This window comes from Saccopteryx bilineata, chromosome 1, assembly GCF_036850765.1.
Source record: "Saccopteryx bilineata isolate mSacBil1 chromosome 1, mSacBil1_pri_phased_curated, whole genome shotgun sequence".
Taxonomy (NCBI): domain Eukaryota; kingdom Metazoa; phylum Chordata; class Mammalia; order Chiroptera; family Emballonuridae; genus Saccopteryx; species Saccopteryx bilineata.
The window spans coordinates 321,887,693-321,909,640 of record NC_089490.1 but is presented as its reverse complement, the minus strand read 5'-3'; the positions used below and the strand labels follow the sequence as shown (position 1 = coordinate 321,909,640).

General features: G+C 37.1%; 1 pseudogene; it reads right to left on the bottom strand.

The window, feature by feature from the left end:
* Positions 1-11,258: 11,258 nt before the first annotated feature.
* Positions 11,259-21,008, bottom strand: LOC136320503 (heat shock cognate 71 kDa protein-like; annotated as a pseudogene).
* Between the last annotated feature and the right edge of the window lie 940 nt (positions 21,009-21,948).

Sequence of the window (21,948 nt, the reverse complement as noted above, 5' to 3'; positions counted from 1 at the left end):
TCCTGAAGGTGGAGCAGTTGCTTTTCTCTAGGCTTATGCCACTCAGAAGGGATTGCTCCACCCAAAAAAGATGGTGACTGTAGTATTGGAGAATGATTCAGCACAGAGGTTCTGGTGGCTGTCCCCCACAGTGTCTCTTCCTGGGCCTCCAACTTTACCCTCTCCTTCCGCAACTCCAGTCCTCTCTGTTCTCCCTGTCAGAGCCCTGGGTAAGTGGCTGTGAATGAGATATTTTGTGCGGGCCCTTTAAAATGGAATCTGTGTTTGAGAGGTGTGTCTCTTTCTTGTGACCGAAACCCAGCTCTTTTCATAGCTAAATGCTGTCTGGGAGCATCTTCTAGGCTCTGGGGCTCTAGACTGGGCTCAAGTCCTGCAGCTGAAGACACATACATCTCAGGGCAACTTACCTCTCTGTGAGAGTCCCTCCAGACCTCCACTCACTCCTGGGAGTGGGGCAGCCCCTTCTGCATCTCCACCCTTCCTACTAGTTGCCGTGTGGCCTCTTCCATGATCCTTGGTTATAGATTCCTCTTAGTTAAGTTCAAAGTTGGTTTTTCAAGATGATTATTCTTAAATTAAGTTGTAATACAATTTGGTCCTGGGAGGTGGCAGTTGGAACATCAGCCTACTCTGTCGCCTTCTTTCTTCTCCCTTGAGTTGTATTTTTTAATGCTGCTGTACAATGACCTTGCTTTATGTATTGCTTTTCAGAAAAGCGACACTTAGCCTTATTCTCTTACTCTGATAAATAACCTGTGCTGCTTTTTACAGGGAAACCCCGAAGAATTTTATCTTGATTTTAAAGTCTAATATTTCTGTGAGGCTTTGTATCAGAGTGAATAAATCTGTGTCAGTTTTCCATGTATGGCATAACCTTTCAGAACATAAATTTAGATTTACTTTTATTTTTCAATTTTTCTTCTTGAATTCCAGTTTTAAAATATTAGTTTTGTGGTTTTTTTTCATGTTTTTGGGCTTCTTCAAAGGGCTTTAGTAATATATATGTTAGATCTTCTCTGACTGTATTCTATTATAACTGCTTTTCCTCTGACCCTTTTTACTTTCTTTAGCACATGTTCATTTTCTTGATAACTTTCTGACCTTTCTTCAGTATTCCTTATTAAATATTCATTACAAATGTTGCTTATATGGAGCTTTGAAATTTAGTTCTTATTTGATGTCTTTTCTTGCTTTTATTTGTGTGTGTGTGTGTGTGTGTGTGTGTGTGACAGAGACAGAGAGAGACAGAGAGTGGAACAGATAGGGATAGACAGACAGAAAGGGAGACAGATAAGAAGCCTTAATTCTTCATTGTGGCTCCTTAGTTGTTCATTGACTGCTTTCTCATATGTGCCTTGACTGGGGGCTACAGCAGAACAAGTGATCCCTTGCTCAAGCCAGCGACCTTGGGCTCAAGCTGGTGAGCCTTGCTCAAACCCAATGAGCCCTCACTCAATCTGGTGTACCTTGGAGTTTTGAACGTGGGTCCTCTGCATTCCAGTTCGACGCTCTATCCACTGCACCACTGCCTTGTCAAGCTTATTTTGATGTCTTTATCTTTTTAAACAATATTTTTTTAGCTTTGATCACCTCGCTTACTTTTAGTTTAGCTATATCTGTCCTTAGTCCTAGTTTACTTTTTCCACTTTTAGTATATAACTCCCAATAGTGTGTAAAAATATTTCATTTTGTTTGGAGTGTGATGCTATAGTTTTCTTCTTTTGCACTATTTTCTCTGGAGGAGTAGGGTTCTGAATCTTGTTTCAATTCTCACTTCTTATTTTTTAATTTTAGTTTTGTATAAAAAATGGTCTCCCCCACCCCTGTTCCCCTGGAGTTTTAGGCATTGCATCTGCAGTGTTCTGACTTTAAAAGCATCTTTTAGTGTTTTTATAGTAGCTGATTTTCATGCAGATGGTAATAGTAGTGGGGCGTTTGGGTTTATGTAACCAGACTAACAGGGTCCCTTGGCCTGCAGGCATCGAAGCCCAAAAAGACACAAATAGACATTTGCAGCCAAGAAAGTAAAAATTTACTGGTAATAAGGAGATAGTACCATGCCTAGAGTCACAAGTGAGCTAATGCTCAAAGACCTGGCTCCTGAAGCCTTCTAGGGAATGAATTATATAAGAAAAATATAATTAATCATGGTGATTAAGGAAGGTAGGGTCATGATCATTGCATCTGGTCTTGATGTCAGCCATTAAGTTGTTTTTTCCAATTTTGCAATTATTTGTTTGGTGGAATCATTCCGTTTTCTTGTGCCTGAAGCTTAAACACCACTGCGGCCAAGATACTATGTTTAGTTTGATTGAAAATGCTATCTCTGTTGACAAGAAATTCAGAATCTTGTTACTGAAACTACTGGAGGCTGAGCATAGCGGCATTGTCTTTAGGGCTTAATGATTAAGTAAGGGAGAAGAAAGTGGTGAGTCAGGGCTCTGGGTGAGGCCAGTTTATGTCAAAGGGGAAAAAAATCAAAAGAAAAGGGCCAGACTAAACAAGATAAGGTTTCTGAGGCTTTATACTTATATAAAGATTTGTTTTTATTTGAACAGAATCCTAATTTTCTCACCTTGTTTTATTTATTTGAATTTTTTTCATGCATTGCTACATTTCCAAGGAACACTTTCCTTCCTTATCTATCATTTTATCCTCTGAATGCAGTATTGCCTCTTTTTGTTCCACCTTCTTTGAAACTGTTCTTACTTAGTGCTGTGAACTGGCAAATGCCTCACTTGCCTTCTTTTAACACACCCTTGGCTTTCTCTTTCTTGGACTGGTTTTATATGTGCTTCATCTACAACCTGATCTCTCTTCTTATCCATGGAGTATCTTTAGATTTCCTTTACTCTACTTTCTGCACCAACAAGCTTACAACAGTAGCCTTTCCAGTGTTAGCTCTGCTGAAATTTGTTGTATCATTCTACTTATACCTACACATATGTTTTTATTGAACCAATATGATTATCAAAGCATTTTATTGAAAATGATGTTTTCTTAATTAAGAATTAAGGATAAATTTTTCTTAGGAAAATATTTCATATGTATATGCTAGAAACAAAGTGTGTGTGTTTGTATATACATATGAAGACAAAAAGAAGGGGTTTTATGGAAAGTTACCTCACAGGATGATCTGATATGAAATTCTAAAATGGGCAGGTCATGGTGGGTATTCATGACCCAGGAATATAACTTATTTAGTAAAAGGCTTATTTTTACCTTAAGCAAATTCTGTCCATTGTTTCTGTGCATGTAGGTCAATGCCTCTCTGAAATGCATTTTTTCAATCTCATTAACTATCCTGTAATCTGATCATCACCTAGCTTTCTCCCACCTTTATGCAATCTTCCTTACTTTCCTCCTTAATTTCAAGTGCATAAAAAAAATTGCAAAACGATTATCTCCAGAGCATTTAAGATCTTGCTCTCCCAGCATGCTATCAGTTTGGCTCAAATAAACCTGTAAAATTCTAGGTGAAGGATATATGGGAATTCTTTGTACAATGTTTGTAACTCTTCTATAAGTTTATAATTATTTCAAATTAAGTTTAAAAGCTATTCAGGTGAAACTTAAAAAACAAAATAAAATAAATAAAAATTATTTACAGGTTTGGATGTTTATTTACCACACATAGTATTTACACACATCTAACAATTGTTTATTCAAAAATATATAGATATATTTTTATGTTCATTTGTCCTCAGTGATGTGAGCAGAAGGGATGTGGGTAATATTATTTTACAAATTATATAACTGGATTTAAAATAATTGAAACAGGTTTATGTGGACAAGTCCTGCCAGGGGTGAGGACAAGAGAGACGCAAAGACCCGACAACGGAGGCCAGGTTCAGTGATGCAGATCCACTTTATTCAGGAAGTAAGCTAGCTTATATATATGGGTTCAGCCTATAGGGTGTTACAGCGTGTCCTTCATAGCCAATGGCTGAAAAGATCAGGGAGCTGCGTGGTTGGCCCTGAGTCACTTCCTTATAGCAGGCAAGCTCCCTTTCTGGGTATGCCCAGGAGGCTTCTGGGAGCTGGAGTATTCTCACAGCATTGCATCAGCCACAGCTGCTAGGAATGCGCTCTGCACTCCACCCACAGGTTTACAGGTATAACTCTTGCCAAATATTTTTATAATTATACACAACAAAATAGAGAGATATATTATAATTTTATAACAAAATTATAAAAATCACACTCTGTTGTTTCATTGTATATGTGTCCTGTTTCCTGTGCTAGATAATTATTGCATGAAGTGATTTATCTGCAGAAATTTAACTCTGAAACACAGTTAGACTTATGTACATAATGTATGCACTTATTATTATTTGCCTATCTTTTCAACTGCCTTGGGACCAGAACTATGAAAAATATCTAATTCTTAAACGATCTTCTATGATGCAATATTTGCCATGCCTGCGCTTTAGGAAAATATGAAGCTTTCCCAATATAAATCAGTTTTACTACAATAATATGCTTACTTTAGTAATACTAGGATGCCCACTCTACATTTAATGTATTTCATTCATAATTTCACATTTATTTCAATGCAGGTTCTTGAGATTCTTAAGCAAAATTGTGCTTGCTAAAGAATCACAAAGCTGGAAAGATCTTAGCATAGTAACTTGTTCAGAGTTCTGATTTTATCCCATTCTACATGCTGTTGCAGAAAATGTCTACCTTACAAAATAAATACTTGCATTTTGTCTCTTTATTAGAGTGATAGCACTCATAAAAATGAAGTTGATCAATTTTCTTTAATATAAGTAATATATAAGAAAGCTATAAATACGTTATTTCCACAAGTAAGACAGTCACTCAAATTTATGGCTGTCTCCAACCTTATTTAAACATCTAACTTTGAAACTTTATATAAATATTGCAGCCTTTGATTTGATCCTTACCCCTTAAAATTGTAAATCCTTGAGGCCTTACTGCCTGAGGAATAAAGATAATGTTGTTGAATAGCTTAAGATTTTTAGTTCATTGAATAATCATGTACCGCTTAACTTTTACTTGAGAGCTTTCAGTGTGACATAAAATAACCTCATCACATCACCAATCCCAATGCAGTCAGAATGAAGGTAAATAGCAACCATCAGGAACTTCAACTACGTTGAATGCTCATTAATTATCCTTTTGGAGTAATTATCCCTTTCAGAGGTTAATTTTTTTTTCCAAATTGTCTTGGTTCATTTAAGCTGCTATAACAAAATTTCACAGATTTGATAGCTTATAAATGACAGAAAATAATTTATCACTGTTCTTGAAGCAGGGAGCTCATGTTTAGGGCACCCACATGATAGCTTTCTGGAATAGGCACTCTTCCTGGCTCACAGGCTGAACCTTCTTGCTGTGACCTCACATGGTGAAAGGGGCTAGGGAGCTCTGTAAGGTCTCTTTAATAAAGGCACTAATTCCATTCATAAGAGTGCCACCCTTAATCCTTCCCAAAGGCACCACTTCTTAATATCACCTTTGAGGATTAAAATCTCAACTTTTAAATTTTAGAAGGACACTTTCAGACCATAGCACAAACCAAATATTTAATTAAATGATTTGTTATAACCATCCAGCATTGTTGATAAAAAAAATCTTTTCTTACATATATAAATACTTATTTTCTCATCCCTGATATGTTTTCTATTGAGAAGAAAGAGTAGAAAAATTTATTCATGTAGAAAAGTATAATCATGTACAAATTATATCAAATTGAAGTAACAGTGAACATTTCCTGGATTCATACAACTAAATAAATGAAGAAACAAAGTATAAATTAGTGAATAAATATTTTTGAGTGCCTGTTTAGAGTCAGTCAGAAAATAAATGATCTAGACCCAAGGTCCATTGCAAACCAACTTTGTTTCATTGGCAAGTCTATAATTTCTCTTTGTTTCATTATTCTTATTTATCAAAAATAAATTAGCTGACTAGATTTTGCATTTTTTTAAATTTATTTATTTATTTTTTTATTTATTCATTTTAGAGAGGAGAGGGAGAGACAGAGAGAAAGAGGAGACAGGGAGAGAGAGAAGGGGGGAGGAGCTGGAAGCATCAACTCCCATATGTGCCTTGACCAGGCAAGCCCAGGGTTTTGAACCGGCGACCTCAGCATTTCCAGGTCGACACTTTATCCACTGCACCACCACAGGTCAGCTAGATTTTGCATTTTTTACTTGTAAACATGAATAAGAAAATAGTTGCTACTTGATTTTTCTTCTTGGATTATTGTGTTGTTTTAAAGGCACAATGAAAATATTTTAAAATTTTAAAAAGTTTCACTGAGTATAGGTAATTTTTATGTTGTAATTTTCATAAATTTTTTGTGAGTAAACCTTAAGAGAACAAAGTTTCAGTTTAATCAATCTATAATAGTTTTCTTTTAATACAATGTAATGAGATCCTTGTTTAATGGGGGATGTAAAAAATTAGGGATAAGTCATTATTTAATCTTATTATAGAAAATATATTCATTTACTAGGAAATTATTGGAGTTATAAACAATAATTAATCTAATCTAATGTTTTTATGTAAATATTGGTATGTCATAATTGTGTGCAAATACAGTATTTAATTGAACAAGAAATTAAACCAAATGAAGGCTGATTTAAAAATAAAAGTTTATTAAATTTTGTTTAAAATATGTTCAAATAAAAATAAATAAACTCTACAACATTATATAATGCTGTCCTTTCTTTTCAACTCTAACTTTCAAAGTTCTGAGTACTTGCCAACCATTATCTAATTCATTAGTTAATATATTTTAATATAACTTCACATCTATGGAATCATACCAATAAAAACTATGTAATAACCTAGACAATTAAATTAGAAAGTATCTGAATAGTTTTCCATTTCAAATGCAAGTCAAAACCTTAATCAAATATTCCATACATGCTTATTGTTTGTCATTCTCTCATAGAAACTAAACTTCCTGAAAATTCATTGTTTTGTTTATACAATGGTACCTTGAGATATGAATTTAATTCATTCTGTAACTGAGCTCATAAGTCAGTCACCTTGTATATCAAATTGCCGATACTGGACGTGTGTGCCAATACGCCAACTAGCGGCAGCTTCCTGAATCATGACTCATATCTCGAAATTTCACTCGGATCTTGAACAAAAATATGGACTGAATCGCAGCTCATATCTTAAAAAATTGGTATGTCAGTCTGTGTGTATCTCAAGGTACCACTGTAATTCTATTGCTAACAATGAGAATAAACTGTAAACATACATTTCCCCCAATCAAAGTCTTATATTAAAGATTTTAACATTTACAGTAATTCAGCAACTTCTCTCACAATCTTATATTTAATTTTATATAAAAGAAAATATGTTCAAATATAGTATAGAATTTTACACTCAACAATATAGATAACTAGACACCTAAGATTTGAATTCTATTTCTATTCTTAATTTTTTGAAGAAGTATGAATTCTACTTGAAGATACATTTTCCTCACAGAACACATTGCCTCTCTTTTTCTAAGTAAGGTAGTCAATAGGGCAAACTCACACATAGTTACACAGTGATGTCAAAACCAGTTTTATGACAGATACAGAATGTTTATAGAAGAGTTAATTTTTAAATCCTCAGAAAATATGTTGATAATAATAAAATATAACTCAAATAATTGATTCTAAAGAAGAATATACTATTAAAATACAATATATTGGCTTTCAAGTTTCCTAAAGTGATATAAGGGAAGAATTAAAATTTCTTGGGGTATGAATAAAGGGTGCTCCTTAGAGCAGTTTCTGGAAATAACCAATCTCTTAGTCAGGATTCTGACATTAAAAAAAAAAAAAAAGACATTCTGGTTCTGCTAAATCTCTAGTGAAAAATTTAAAATGGAGATTATTTTTATTGAATTTATTGGGGTGACATTGGTTAGAGAAATTATACATTTCAGGGACACAACTCTACACCACATCTTTCTATACACTGTATTGTGTGTTCACCACCCTAAGTGAAGTCTTCTTCCATCATCATTTATCCCCCATACCCTCCCCCATTCCTCCACATCCCTACCCCCAGCAATCACCACACTGTTGCCTGTGTCCATGACTATTTTCTATTGTTTTCTTTTTTTAGCTCAATCTCTCCACCTCCCACCACCAGCCACAATTTTCTTGCCCCCAACACATTGTCAAATGCTATTCAATTCCCCCCCCTACACACACAACCTTTTCCCACTGGTAAACATCACAGTTATCTGTGTCTATGATTTTTTTTCTTTGCTTAATCCTTCCACCTTCTTCATCCAGCCCACCCAAACCCCTCCCCTCTGACATCCATCAGTCTGTTCTCTGTATCTATGAGTTTGTTTCTATTGATTTATTTATTTATATATTTTTCATTAGATTCCATATATAAGTGAAATCATATGTTATTTGTCTTTCTCTGACCGGCTTATTCCACTTAGCATTACTCTCCAGATCCCTTCATGCTGTGGCAAAAGTTAAGATTCCATTTTTTTATAACTAAGTATTCTATTGTATAAGTATACCATTGCTTTTATTCATCAACTCATGTGTAGATGGGCTATTGTAAGTAAAATTGCAATGAGCATAGGGATGCCTATATTCTTTCGAATTCGTGTTTTCAGTTTCATTCAAAAAAGTGGAATTTCTGTGTCAGAGAAGATGCTTGATATAATTTTAATCTTATTAAATTTATTGAGACTTGTTTTGGGTCTAATATACAATCTATCCTAAAAATGTTCCATATGCACTTGAAAAAAATGTATATTTTGCTGCTTTACAGTAAAATGCTCTGAAGATATTAAATCCATCTGATCTAGTGTGTCATTTAAGACCACTGTTTTCTTATTTATGTTCTGTCTGGAAGATTGATTTATTGATTTTAATGGAGTGTTAAATTTTCCTAATATTACTGTATTACTGTCCATTTTTCCTTTATGTCCATCAAGACTTGATTTATATATTGGAGTGCTCTTATGTTAGGTACATAAATATTTACAAAGGTTATATCCTCTTGTTGGATTGCTTTCTTTATCATAATGTAATGTTCTTGTTTGTCTCTTACTGTGGCCTTTGTTGTAAAGTCTATTTTGTCATATATACATATTGATAGCCCAGCTTTCTTTTTCTTTTCATTTGCATAAAATAGCTTTTCCATCTCTTTTAGTCTGTGTATATCTTTTTGCTCTGAGGTGGGTCTCATGTATAACAACATATATATACATCTTGTTTTTTATCCATTCAGCTACCCTATGTCTTTTGATTGGAACATTTAATCCATTTACATTTAAAGTGATTTTCCCATGGTACATATTCATTGTCCTTTGATTTTTTTTAATTATGTTCCTCTCTTTCTACTACTACTTCTCCTTCTTCTTTTTCCTCTTAAAGCAGGCTCTTAAATATTTCTTGTAATACCAGTTTGGTGGTAAAAAATTCCTCTAGCTTTTAATTGTCGGGAAAGGTCTTTATTTCTTTTTCAATTTTAAATGATAGCCTTACTGGGTAAATTAATCTGGTTGTAGGTTCTTACTTTTCATCATTTGAATATTTCATACCAATCCCTTCTGGCCTGAAATGTTTCTGTTGAGAAATCTATTTACAGTCTTTTGGGAGCTCCCTTGCAGTATCTAACTATCCATATCTTGTAGCTTTTAAGCTTTTCTTTTTTAAAAATTCAATGAGAGGAGGGGAGGCAGAGAGACAGACTCTTGCATGTACCCTGACTGGGATCCACCTGGTAAGCCTGATGCTCTGCCCATATGGTGCATTGCTCTATTGTTCAGCAACTGAGCTCTGCTTAATACCTGAGGCAGAGGCCATGGAGCCATTCTCAGTACCTGGAGCCAACTTGTTCCAATTGAGCCATGGCTGCAGGAGGGGAAGAGAGAGAGAGAGAGAAGCAAGAGGGGTTGAAGTGGAGAAAAGGGTGGGCACTTCTTCTGTATGCCCTCACCAGGAATCAAACTTGGGACATCCACATGCCAGGTCAACACTTAACCCTGAGCCAACTGGCCAGGACCTAAGATTTTCTCTTTATTTTTTTATGGTGCCAAGTTTAAATGGTTTTATTTAAAATATCGCATTTTCGGCCCTGGCCGGTTGGCACAGTGGTAGAACATCGGCCTGGTGTGCAGGAATCCCGGGTTCGATTCCCAGCCAGGGCACACAGGAGAAGCGCCCATCTGCTTCTCCACTCCTCCCCCTCTCCTTCCTCTCTGTCTCTCTCTTCCCCTCCCGCAGCCAAGGCTCCATTGAAGCAAAGTTGGCCTGGGCGCTGAGGATGGCTCTATGGCCTCTGCCTCAGGTGCTAGAATGGCCCTGGTTGCAGCAGAGCAATGCCCCAGATGGGCAGAGCATCGCCCCCTGGTGGGCATGCCAGATGGATCCCGGTCGGGTGCATGCGGGAGTCTGTCTGACTGTCTCTCCCCGTTTCCAACTTTAGAAAAATAAATAAATAAGTAAATAAAATATCGCATTTTCCACTTTACAATACTTATAATGTGATACTTATAAAGTGCATTATTTCTTTTCCTTGTGTACATATTCCATATTCAAGTGTTAAGAATGCCCAGTGTAGGGCCAGTATTCACGGCCACCATCAGAGCCACCTGGCCAATGCAGGTTCAGGTTTGATTCGGACCAATGGTAATGAAGCAACACAGCCAAAAACTGATGGGCTATTTTCCTTTAATCCTAGCTTGCTCTGGGCTAGGGAAACAGTTTCCCACACAGTGGGAAACAGTTCCCTTTCTAATCAGGACTCCCAAAGCCACTGACTCATCTGAGTTTTTCTAGAATCAAAGGCTTCCACTTCACCAGTCTTACTCACCTCTGTTCCCCATCTCCTTCTCCTCCACGAACTGGCTTCTCCTTCCCCCGTTTCACCATTTTCACTGCCTCCTCCACATGGCCTTCCCTGTCGTGCTCCAGCCAGGGCTCCTTCTCCCTACAAGAATGTGGCTACTCTCTTTAAATGGCCTCCTAGCTCCACCTTTTAAAACCTTTTGATGTGAAAGCCCTCCCTCAACACATTAGGATAACCACACCCCTTCTCAAGCAAGAAGGGCATTAATATTATCACCTGGGCGATGGGCAACATCATCTTTAACAATAAGGGTGGGAAAAAATAACTTTATCTGCCCAACATCCAGTTATTTAAATACAGAAGTTCAACTTTTAAAACTGCCACCCAATATTCTACAAATTTGGATCCTTCATTATTTTGTGTGAAACATTACTAAATCTATACTCAAGGTTGGCTTAATCAACCTCTTCAATGGTGAATCCAGAGGACAAAGGGACCCTACCAGTAGCAGGGGCTTTCCCACAAGGGAAGCCCCAGGCATTCTTCCTGCTATGCTTCCAGTACTCTTGTACAGTTCTGTAATGATAAGGTTGCAGACATTTTCCTACTTCTTCTGCTGATGTTCAGTTTTTCCTTTTCTGTGGTCTGGTTCTTATCAAGCCAGTTGATGGTTTTATTGCATTTGTCAAGAATCTTCTCTTTGTCATAATCATTGACCTTGCCTTGATATTTTTCTTCTTCAACTGTTGCTTTCATATTGAATGCATAGGTTCAAGTGAATTCTTGAAAGATACCTTGCCCCACCGCTTCTCAGCTTCCTAGACCATGAGCTCAATGTCTTTCTTTCTCAGATGACCCTTGTCATTAGTGATGGCAATCTTGTTCTCTTTTTCTGTATTCTTATTCACAGGAGAGACATTGAGAGGATGCCATCGACATCAATATAAAAAACGACTTCAATCTGAGGAAAACCATGGGGTATAGGAGGTATGCCTATAAATTGAAACTTGCCAAGCAGGTTGTAATCTTTTGTTATCACACACTCACCTTCATTAACCTGAATGAACACAACAGGCTGGTTGTCAGAGTAGGTGGTGAAGGTCTGTGTCTGCTTGGTAGAAATAGTAGTACTGCATTTGATGAGGACAGTCATGACTCAATGCCAAGAGAAACAGGAATGACATCCAAGCAGTAAATCTTGAACACTTTTGAATTTGTTTTCAGAGAGAATGGCTATTTCAACAGCTGCACCATAAACAAAATTCTCATCAGGTTTGCTGCTCTTATTTAACTATTTTATATTTAAGAAGTCCTGAAGGAGTTTCTAAATGTTGGAGATATGGGTAAAACCACCCACCAAGACAATATAATGGATCTGGGACTTCTCAAGTTTGGCATTCAGAAGGTCTTTTTCTACAAGGTCCTGGGTGCCAAGGAAAGGCTAGAATTCAATTTTTTAAATCAGGCATGAGTGAAAGAAGTAAGAAATTGATTCCTTCATAAAGCAAATAAATCCTTATACTCAACTAAGTGCTGGAAAAGAGAGTATGCTTAGCACATTCACAAGCAGTATGAAAGTGATGGACAGTCTTCTTTTTCTCATTGATGTTCTTCTTATGCCTGTGCTTGAAATCTCCAATAAAATGGTTGACCAGGACGTCAGAGTAATGGCGGAGTAGGAAGCGATACCGATAAATCTCCCCCAAAACTCAACAAGATCTTCAACCAGAAACAGAAAAACCTATACTTGGAGCTTCCAGATTCTTCGCAATACACCCAAAGGTATGATTGAGTGAAAAATTGGCTAAATATATAACCAAACCCCGAAGGAAATAGGGAGTAAGAAATGCTCCGCCTTCCTCACTAACCTAAACAGGGCGGCTTTCTCTGGTAACTGTGAATATAGAAACTGAGGCGGGCAAAGGGGGTGAATAGATCCAGGCCCCCGCAGCAAAAACGGCCGAACCAGGCGGTGGCTCAGAGATCCAAGCCGAGGAAAATCTGATCCTGTGGCAACCCGGGCAATACAAGCTAACACTCGCGCCAAACCCAAACAAAGAAAGACAAGCGGAGCGGCCATTTTAACCGGTCTCCTGGTCGGTGCGCAGTTAGTGGAAGAGAGATTTCTTCCTAAGCCGCGGAAGTGGGTGCCCGTGTTGCCCCACGGAGAGGCAGGGTCAGAGGCCTTTCTGTGGGCTGAGGGCAGAGTCTCTGGGCAGCCCCAGCGCCCTGGGAAAGCCACACACGGGAGGGAGTGAGAACTAATCCCAACGGTGGAGATTTTCCGTGCTGGAGGCTGTTTCACTCAGAGGGAACCACGGCCGGCCTCATATCCTGGTTTGCGCGCGCAGATAAGGAGTGAGCGATTCCTCCGAGTGCCTCGGCAGTGCGCGCCCGTGTTATCGCAGAGAGGGGCAGAGTCAGGGGCCTTTGTGTGGGCCAAAGCGGAATCTCGGGCCGCCCCAGCGCCTTGCAAAAGCCACACACGGGGACGGAGCGAGACTCAATTCCAACGCTGCAACTTTTCCCTGCGGTTGGGGGTTTCACTCAGAGCGTGAGACTGCTGACCGGATATCCTGGTTGCAGACAGTGAGTGAGAGTTTCCTCCAAGCGCCCCGGAAGTGGGCGCCCGCTTGTGTTACCGGATAGAGTGGCAGAGCCAGAGGTCTTCGAGTGGGCGGAAAGCCCGCCTGATTATGCTAGCAGCTCTGACTGACTGAGCCTTACCCAGAGCCCTGTGCTGAGTGGAAATAGAGTGGGGAGTTGCCAGCAATTTGAGCCTCTTACTATCCAGGCAGAGGCAGCAGCAACCCCATACCTGGACTATCAGGCTACTAATTGAGGAAGGAAAGACTAGGAGAAAGGCTCCAGGAACACAGACTCTCTCACTGTCGGAGCCTATAAATGCTAATGAGCCTCGACTCCCAACGAGAATAAAGCACAATACATGACATTGCCATAGAGACTTATCAACTGCAAACCTCTACCTGAGCGTGCCAAAGGGGCAGAACCCGGGGTACAGAGTCACTGACCAGGAAGAGGGAGAGAAAAGAAAAAGCAAGAAGATAACCTCTCAAAATCAAGAATAATCTGCAGACTTTATAACCTATCCCATTTTATTATATTTGTTCGTTTGTTTCTCTTATCTTCATTCTTGAGACTTTTTTTTCCTCCTCCAATTTGGCCGATTAACTCTCTACCGGTCTTACTCTCTCCTCTCCTTGAACTACACTACCCATAAGTGTTACATCTCCCATCCCATTATCATTTCTCTTCTCTTCCTTTCTCTCTATGAGGGTTGCACTCCAAAACCCTTAACTCTCTCTCTCTCTCTCCTTTCTTTTTTCTTCTTTTAGTGGTTCCCTCTTTTTTTCTCTCTCTCTCTCTTTCTTTTCTCCCTCTATATTAGTTTCTTCCTTTCTCCTTTACATCTCCTCTCATTCAAACCTCAATAACAAACAAATTATCTTATCTGGGACTCAAACCTATGTTTGTGGCATTTTGGGGGGTTTTTACTTCACCTTTTTAACTCACTAGCAGTGCTCCCATCCCTGGCTCTCCATATTATCTAGTTCTTGTTCCACTAAATACAATAGTAAGTTTTTAATTTGTCCCCCCATTTTTCCATTTTCCTCTTATTCCACTCATCATAACTCTTAGAAAACCAACACCTAAAAGCAAATCATTTTATTCTTGACCCAAATTTTTTCCTTATTTGCTTTTTGTGGGTCCATACGCTCTTTTTTTTTTCTTTTTTCTTTTATTTTTTTTCCTTTTTTTTTTTTTTTCTTTCTCTCTTTTTTGCCCCTTTATTACTTTTCCCCAATTCAGGCCCTCCATCACAGGCATTGTTTGTTATAACTCACAGTCCACCACAAGATTTTCTCAAGAAAGAGGGGAGAGGAGAGGAGAGGAAAAAAAGAGGGGGGGAATAATTTCCTTTTTTAAAAATTTTTATTTTATTTTATTTTTCTTTATTTCATTATTAATTTTTTTTTAAAAAAACAACTCTTTTCGATTTGTTATTTTTTTATTTTTTTTAACTTTTTATTCTTTATTAAATCTCATTAATAGTATCAACAAAACCACCCTCAGATGCCATTAAGGAAGAGAAAATCGAATATCATGGATACAAAAGAAAGAGAGGTAACACAGCTAGATGAGGAAAAATCTATGGAGAAAAAATTTAATATATTGGAAACCTTGGAGCTAAATGACAGAGAATTCAAGATAGAAATCCTAAAAATCCTCCGAGATATACAAGAAAACACAGAAAGGCAATATAGGGAAATCAGAAAACAACTCCATGAACACAAAGAATATATGTCCAAGGAAATTGAAACTATAAAAACAAATCAAACAGAGATGAAAAACTCAATTCACGAGCTGAAAAACGAAGTAACAAGCTTAGCTAATAGAACAGGTCAGATAGAAGAGAGGATTAGTGAAATAGAAGACAAGCAACTTGAGGCACAACAGAGAGAAGAAGAAAGAGACTCAAAAATTAAAAAAAATGAGATAGCCCTACAAGAATTATCTGACTCCATCAAAAAGAATAACATAAGAATAATAGGTATATCAGAGAGAGAAGAGAGAGAAAATGGAATGGAGAACATACTTAAACAAATAATTGATGAGAACTTCCCAAGCCTGTGGAAAGAACTAAAGCCTCAAGTTCAAGAAGCAAACAGAACTCCAAGTTTTCTTAACCTCAACAAACCTACTCCAAGGCATATCATAATGAAATTGACACAAATCAACAGCAAAGAAAAAATTCTCAAGGCAGCCAGGGAAAAGAAGAATACAACATATAAAGGAAGGCCCATTAGATTATCATCAGATTTCTCAGCAGAAACTCTACAAGCTAGAAGAGAGTGGACCCCAATATTTAAAGTCCTGAAAGAGAGGAACTTTCAGCCACGAATACTATACCCATCAAAGCTATCCTTCAAATACGAAGGAGAAATAAAAACATTCACAGATACAGAAAAGATGAGGGAATTTATCATCAGAAAACCCCCACTCCAGGAATTACTAAAGGGGGTTCTCCAATCAGATACAAAGAACAAAAAAAAACAGAGCCACAAGTAAAAGCTCCAAGAAGAACACAATAAAACCAAATTTAAACTGTGACAACAACAAAAAGAAAGAGGGGGAGAAGACGGAGATTAACAGTAGCAAAGGACGATGGAGTGCAAAAGTACTCACAAAATAGTTCGCTACAATGAACAGGGTAGGGACCCTTTTCATTACTCAAAGGTAACCACCATTGAAAAAACCACCACAGAAGCACATGAGATAAAAAAGATAGCAACAGAGGAAAGATGTATGGAATACAACCAAATAAAAACAAAAGATAGAAAAACAAAAGAGAAGGATCAAACAAGACACAAAACTAACAGAAAGCAAGATATAAAATGGCAATAGGGAACTCACAAGTATCAATAATTACACTAAATGTAAATGGATTAAACTCACCAATAAAAAGGCACAGAGTAGCAGAATGGATTAAAAAAGAAAATCCAACTGTATGCTGCCTACAGGAAACTCATCTAAGTAACAAGGATAAAAACAAATTCAAAGTGAAAGGCTGGAAAACAATACTCCAAGCAAATAACATCCAAAAAAAAGCAGGTGTAGCAATACTCATATCGGATAATGCTGACTACAAGACAGGAAAAGTACTTAGAGACAAAAATGGCCATTTCATAATGGCTAAGGGGACACTGAATCAAGAAGACATAACAATTCTTAATATATATGCACCAAACCAAGGAGCACCAAAATATATAAGACAGCTACTTATTGATCTTAAAACAAAAACTGACAAAAATACAATCATACTTGGAGACCTCAATACACTGCTGACGGCTCTAGATCGGTCATCCAAACAGAGAATCAACAAAGACATAGTGGCCTTAAACAAAACACTAGAGCACCTGGATATGATAGACATCTACAGGACATTTCATCCCAAAGTGACTGAGTATACATTTTTCTCCAGTGTACATGGATCATTCTCAAGAATTGACCATATGTTGGGCCACAAAAACAACATCAGCAAATTCAGAAAAATTGAAGTTGTACCAAGCATATTTTCTGATCATAAAGCCTTGAAACTAGAATTCAACTGCAAAAAAGAGGAAAAAATCCCACAAAAATGTGGAAACTAAACAACATACTTTTAAAAAATGAATGGGTCAAAGAAGAAATAAGTGCAGAGATCAAAAGATATATACAGACTAATGAAAATGACAATACGACATATCAGAATCTATGGGATGCAGCAAAAGCAGCGATAAGAGGGAAGTTCATATCGCTTCAGGCATATATGAACAAACAAGAGAGAGCCCAAGTGAACCACTTAACTTCCCACCTTAAGGAACTAGAAAAAGAAGAACAAAGACAACCCAAAACCAGCCGAAGAAAGGAGATAATAAAAATCAGAGCAGAAATAAATGAATTAGAGAACAGAAAAACTATAGAAAAAATTAATAGAACAAGGAGCTTGTTCTTTGAAAAGATCAACAAAATTGACAAACCCTTGGCAAGACTTACCAAGGAAAAAAGAGAAAGAACTCATATAAACAAAATACAAAATGAAAGAGGCGAAATCACCACGGACACCGTAGATATACAAAGAATTATTGTAGAATACTATGAAAAACTTTATGCCACTAAATTCAACAACCTAGAAGAAATGGATAAATTCCTAGAACAATACAACCTTCCTAGACTGAGTCAAGAAGAAGCAGAAAGCCTAAACAGACCTATCAGTAGAGAAGAAATAGAAAAAACCATTAAAAACCTCCCCAAAAATAAAAGTCCAGGCCCTGACGGCTATACCAGCGAATTTTATCAAACATTCAAAGAAGACTTGGTTCCTATTCTACTCAAAGTCTTCCAAAAAATTGAAGAAGAAGCAATACTTCCAAACACATTTTATGAGGCCAACATAACCCTCATACCAAAACCAGGCAAGGATGGCACAAAAAAAGAAAACTACAGACCAATATCTCTAATGAATACAGATGCTAAAATACTAAACAAAATACTAGCAAATCGAATACAACAACATATTAAAAAAATAATACATCATGATCAAGTGGGATTCATCCCAGAATCTCAAGGATGGTTCAACATACGTAAAACGGTTAATGTAATACACCATATCAACAAAACAAAGAACAAAAACCACATGATCTTATCAATAGACGCAGAAAAGGCTTTCGATAAAATACAACACAATTTTATGTTTAAGACTCTCAACAAAATGGGTATAGAAGGAAAATATCTCAACATGATAAAGACCATATATGATAAACCATCAGCTAACATCATATTAAATGGCACTAAACTGAAGGCTTTCCCCCTTAAATCAGGAACAAGACAGGGTTGTCCACTCTCTCCACTCTTATTTAATGTGGTACTAGAGGTTCTAGCCAGAGCAATCAGACAAGACAAAGAAATAAAAGGCATCCATATCGGAAAAGAAGAAGTAAAGGTATCACTTTTTGCAGATGATATGATCCTATACATCGAAAACCCCAAAGAATCCACAAAAAGACTACTAGAAACAATAAGCCAATACAGTAAGGTCGCAGGACACAAAATTAACATACAGAAGTCAATAGCCTTTCTATATGCCAACAATGAAACAACTGAGAAGGAACTCAAAAGAATAATCCCCTTCACGATTGCAACAAAAAAAATAAAATACTTAGGAATAAACATAACAAAGAATGTAAAGGACTTATATAATGAAAACTATAAACCATTGTTAAGGGAAATCGAAAAAGATATAATGAGATGGAAGAATATACCTTGTTCTTGGCTAGGAAGAATAAATATAATCAAGATGGCTATATTACCCAAAGCAATATACAAATTTAATGCAATTCCCATCAAAATTCCAATGACATTTTTTAAAGAAATAGAGCAAAAAATCATCAGATTTATATGGAACTATAAAAAACCCCGAATAGCCAAAGCAATCCTAAAGAAAAAGAATGAAGCTGGGGGCATAACAATACCTGACTTCAAACTCTATTATAGGGCCACGACAATCAAAACAGCATGGTATTGGCAGAAAAATAGACACTCAGACCAATGGAACAGAATAGAAAGTCCAGAAATAAAACCACATATATATAGTCAAATAATTTTTGATAAAGGGGCCAACAACACACAATGGAGAAAAGAAAGCCTCTTCAATAAATGGTGCTAGGAAAACTGGAAAGCCACATGCAAAAGAATGAAACTGGACTACAGTCTCTCCCCCTGTACAAAAATTAACTCAAAATGGATCAAAGATCTAAACATAAGACCTGAAACAATTAAGTACATAGAAGAAGACATAGGTACTCAACTCATGGACCTGGGTTTTAAAGAGCATTTTATGAATTTGACTCCAATGGCAAGAGAAGTGAAGGCAAAAATTAATGAATGGGACTACATCAGACTAAGAAGTTTTTGCTCAGCAAGGGAAACTGATAACAAAATAAACAGAAAGCCAACTAAATGGGAAATGATATTTTCAAACAACAGCTCAGATAAGGGCCTAATATCCAAAATATACAAAGAACTCATAAAACTCAACAACAAACAAACAAACAATCCAATAAAAAAATGGGAAGAGGATATGAATAGACACTTCTCCCAGGAAGAAATACAAATGGCCAACAGATATATGAAAAGATGCTCATCTTCTTTAGCTATTAGAGAAATGCAAATCAAAACGGCAATGAGATACCACCTCACACCTGTTCGATTAGCTGTTATTAGCAAGTCAGGTAATAGCATATGTTGGAGAGGCTGTGGAGAAAAAGGAACCCTCATCCACTGTTGGTGGGAATGTAAAATAGTACAACCATTATGGAAGAAAGTATGGTGGTTCCTCAAAAAACTGCAAATAGAACTACCTTATGACCCAGCAATCCCTCTACTGGGTATATATCTCCAAAACTCAGAAACATTGATACGTAAAGACACATGCAGCCCCATGTTTATTGCAGCATTGTTCACAGTGGCCAGGACATGGAAACAACCAAAAAGCCCATCAATAGATGACTGGATAAAGAAGATGTGGCACATATACACTATGGAATACTACTCAGCCATAAGAAATGATGACATCGGAACATTTACAGCAAAATGGTGGGATCTTGATAACATGATACGAAGCGAAATAAGTAAATCAGAAAAAAACAGGAACTGTATTATTCCATACGTAGGTGGGACATAATAGTGAAACTAAGAGACATTGATAAGAGTGTGGTGGTTATGGGGGGGAGGGGGGAATGGGAGAGGGATAGGGGGTGGGAGGGGCACAAAGAAAACAAGATAGAAGGTGACAGAGGACAATCTGACTTTGGGTGGTGGGTATGCAACATAATTGAACGACAAGATAACCTGGACTTGTTATCTTTGAATATATGTATCCTGATTTATTGATGTCACCCCATTAAAAAAATAAAATTTTAAAAAAAAAAAAAAAATGGTTGACCATTCAATCATCAATCTTCTTCACCTATGTGGGTGTTTCCAGCTGTAGATGTGTCCTCAAAGATTCTATCTTCAATTGTGAGAATCAACACATCAAAAATGTCACCTCCCAAGTCAAAGATCAGCACATTTATTTTCAGCTCCAATCATTTTGCCAAAGCCATAAGTAATAGCAGAAGCTGGCTCATTGATGATTTTAAGTACCTTGAGACCAGCAATAGTCACAGCATCATTGTAACCTGACATTGAGAGACATTGAAGTTAGCAGGTACTATGACACCAGCATTGTTAACAGTCTTCTCAAGACAGGTTTCTGTGATTTCCTTCATCTTTGTCAAAACCACAGATGCCATCTTTTCTGGATAGGAACTTTTTGCTTCTCCCTTGTATTCTACTTGATCATTGGGCCTGCCAGCATCATTCACCACCATGAAGGGCCCAATGCTTCATATCAGATTGGACAACAGTATCATCAAATCTATGTCCAATCAAGCATTTGAAATCAAAAACTGTATTGGTAGGATCATTGTAACTTGACTCTTTGCAGCATCACTGGTCAATTGATGAATGTCAGTAAAGGCAACCTAACTTGGGGTAGTTTGGCTTTCTTGTTCATTAGCAATTATTTCTATATTTCCATATTGGAAGAAACCCACACAAGAGTAGGTGGTGCCAAGATCAATGCACTCTGATGGTCCCTTAGATATGGTTGCTTGAGTGCATGTGCCCCTTTTAAAGACCCAGATTGTAACAGCTGCCCTTGTGTTTAATGAGTTTCTTTCTTTAAATTTAACCTTTGCCGTTTTACCATATTAATTATGGTGTGTCTTGGTGTGGGCCTCTTTGGGTTTATCTTGTTTATGATTCTCTGTGCTCCCTGGACTTGTGTGTTCTTTCTTTACACCCGGGTATGGAAGATTTCAGTCACTATTTCTTCAAATAGATCCTCTTTCTTCTCCTTCTGGTACTCCTATGATACAAATGTTATGCTTCATGTTGTCCCAAAGGTCCCTTAAATTATTCTTTTTTTTTTTTTTTTTTCATTTTGCTGCTCTGATTAGATGCTTTTTTCTATCTTGTCTTCCAAATCACTGGTTAAATTCTGTTTCATCCAACAGATTGTTTATTCCTTCTAGTGTATTCTTTACTTCAGATAATGGGCTCTTCATTTTTGACTGGTTCTTTTTATGGTTTCTATGTTCTTTTTATGCTGTTGTAGCTCTCAGTTCCTTCAGTATGTTTATAATCTTTTTTTAACTTTACATATGATAAATTTCTTGTATCTATTCCATTTAACTCTTTTTCTGGTGATTTCCCCTGTTATTTTTTTTTTTTTAATTTTTCCATTTAGGGCATGATCCTTTAACTCCCCTTCTTGGCTTCCACTTTGTGTTTGCTTCTTTATATTAGGTAGTCCTACTATGACTCTCAATCTTAATAAGGTAGTCTTATGAATTAGAAGTTTGTGGGACCTAGAAGTACATTTTCCTTCATCACCTGAATTGGGTGCTGCAGGGATGTCCCTTGTGTGGCTATGTGGCCTTCCTGTTGTCATTGAGTCTTGTTTGCTGTTATCCCATTCATGCAGAGGATGGACTTCAGCCTGGCTGACTGTAAGCGTTACCACAACTACAGTGTATG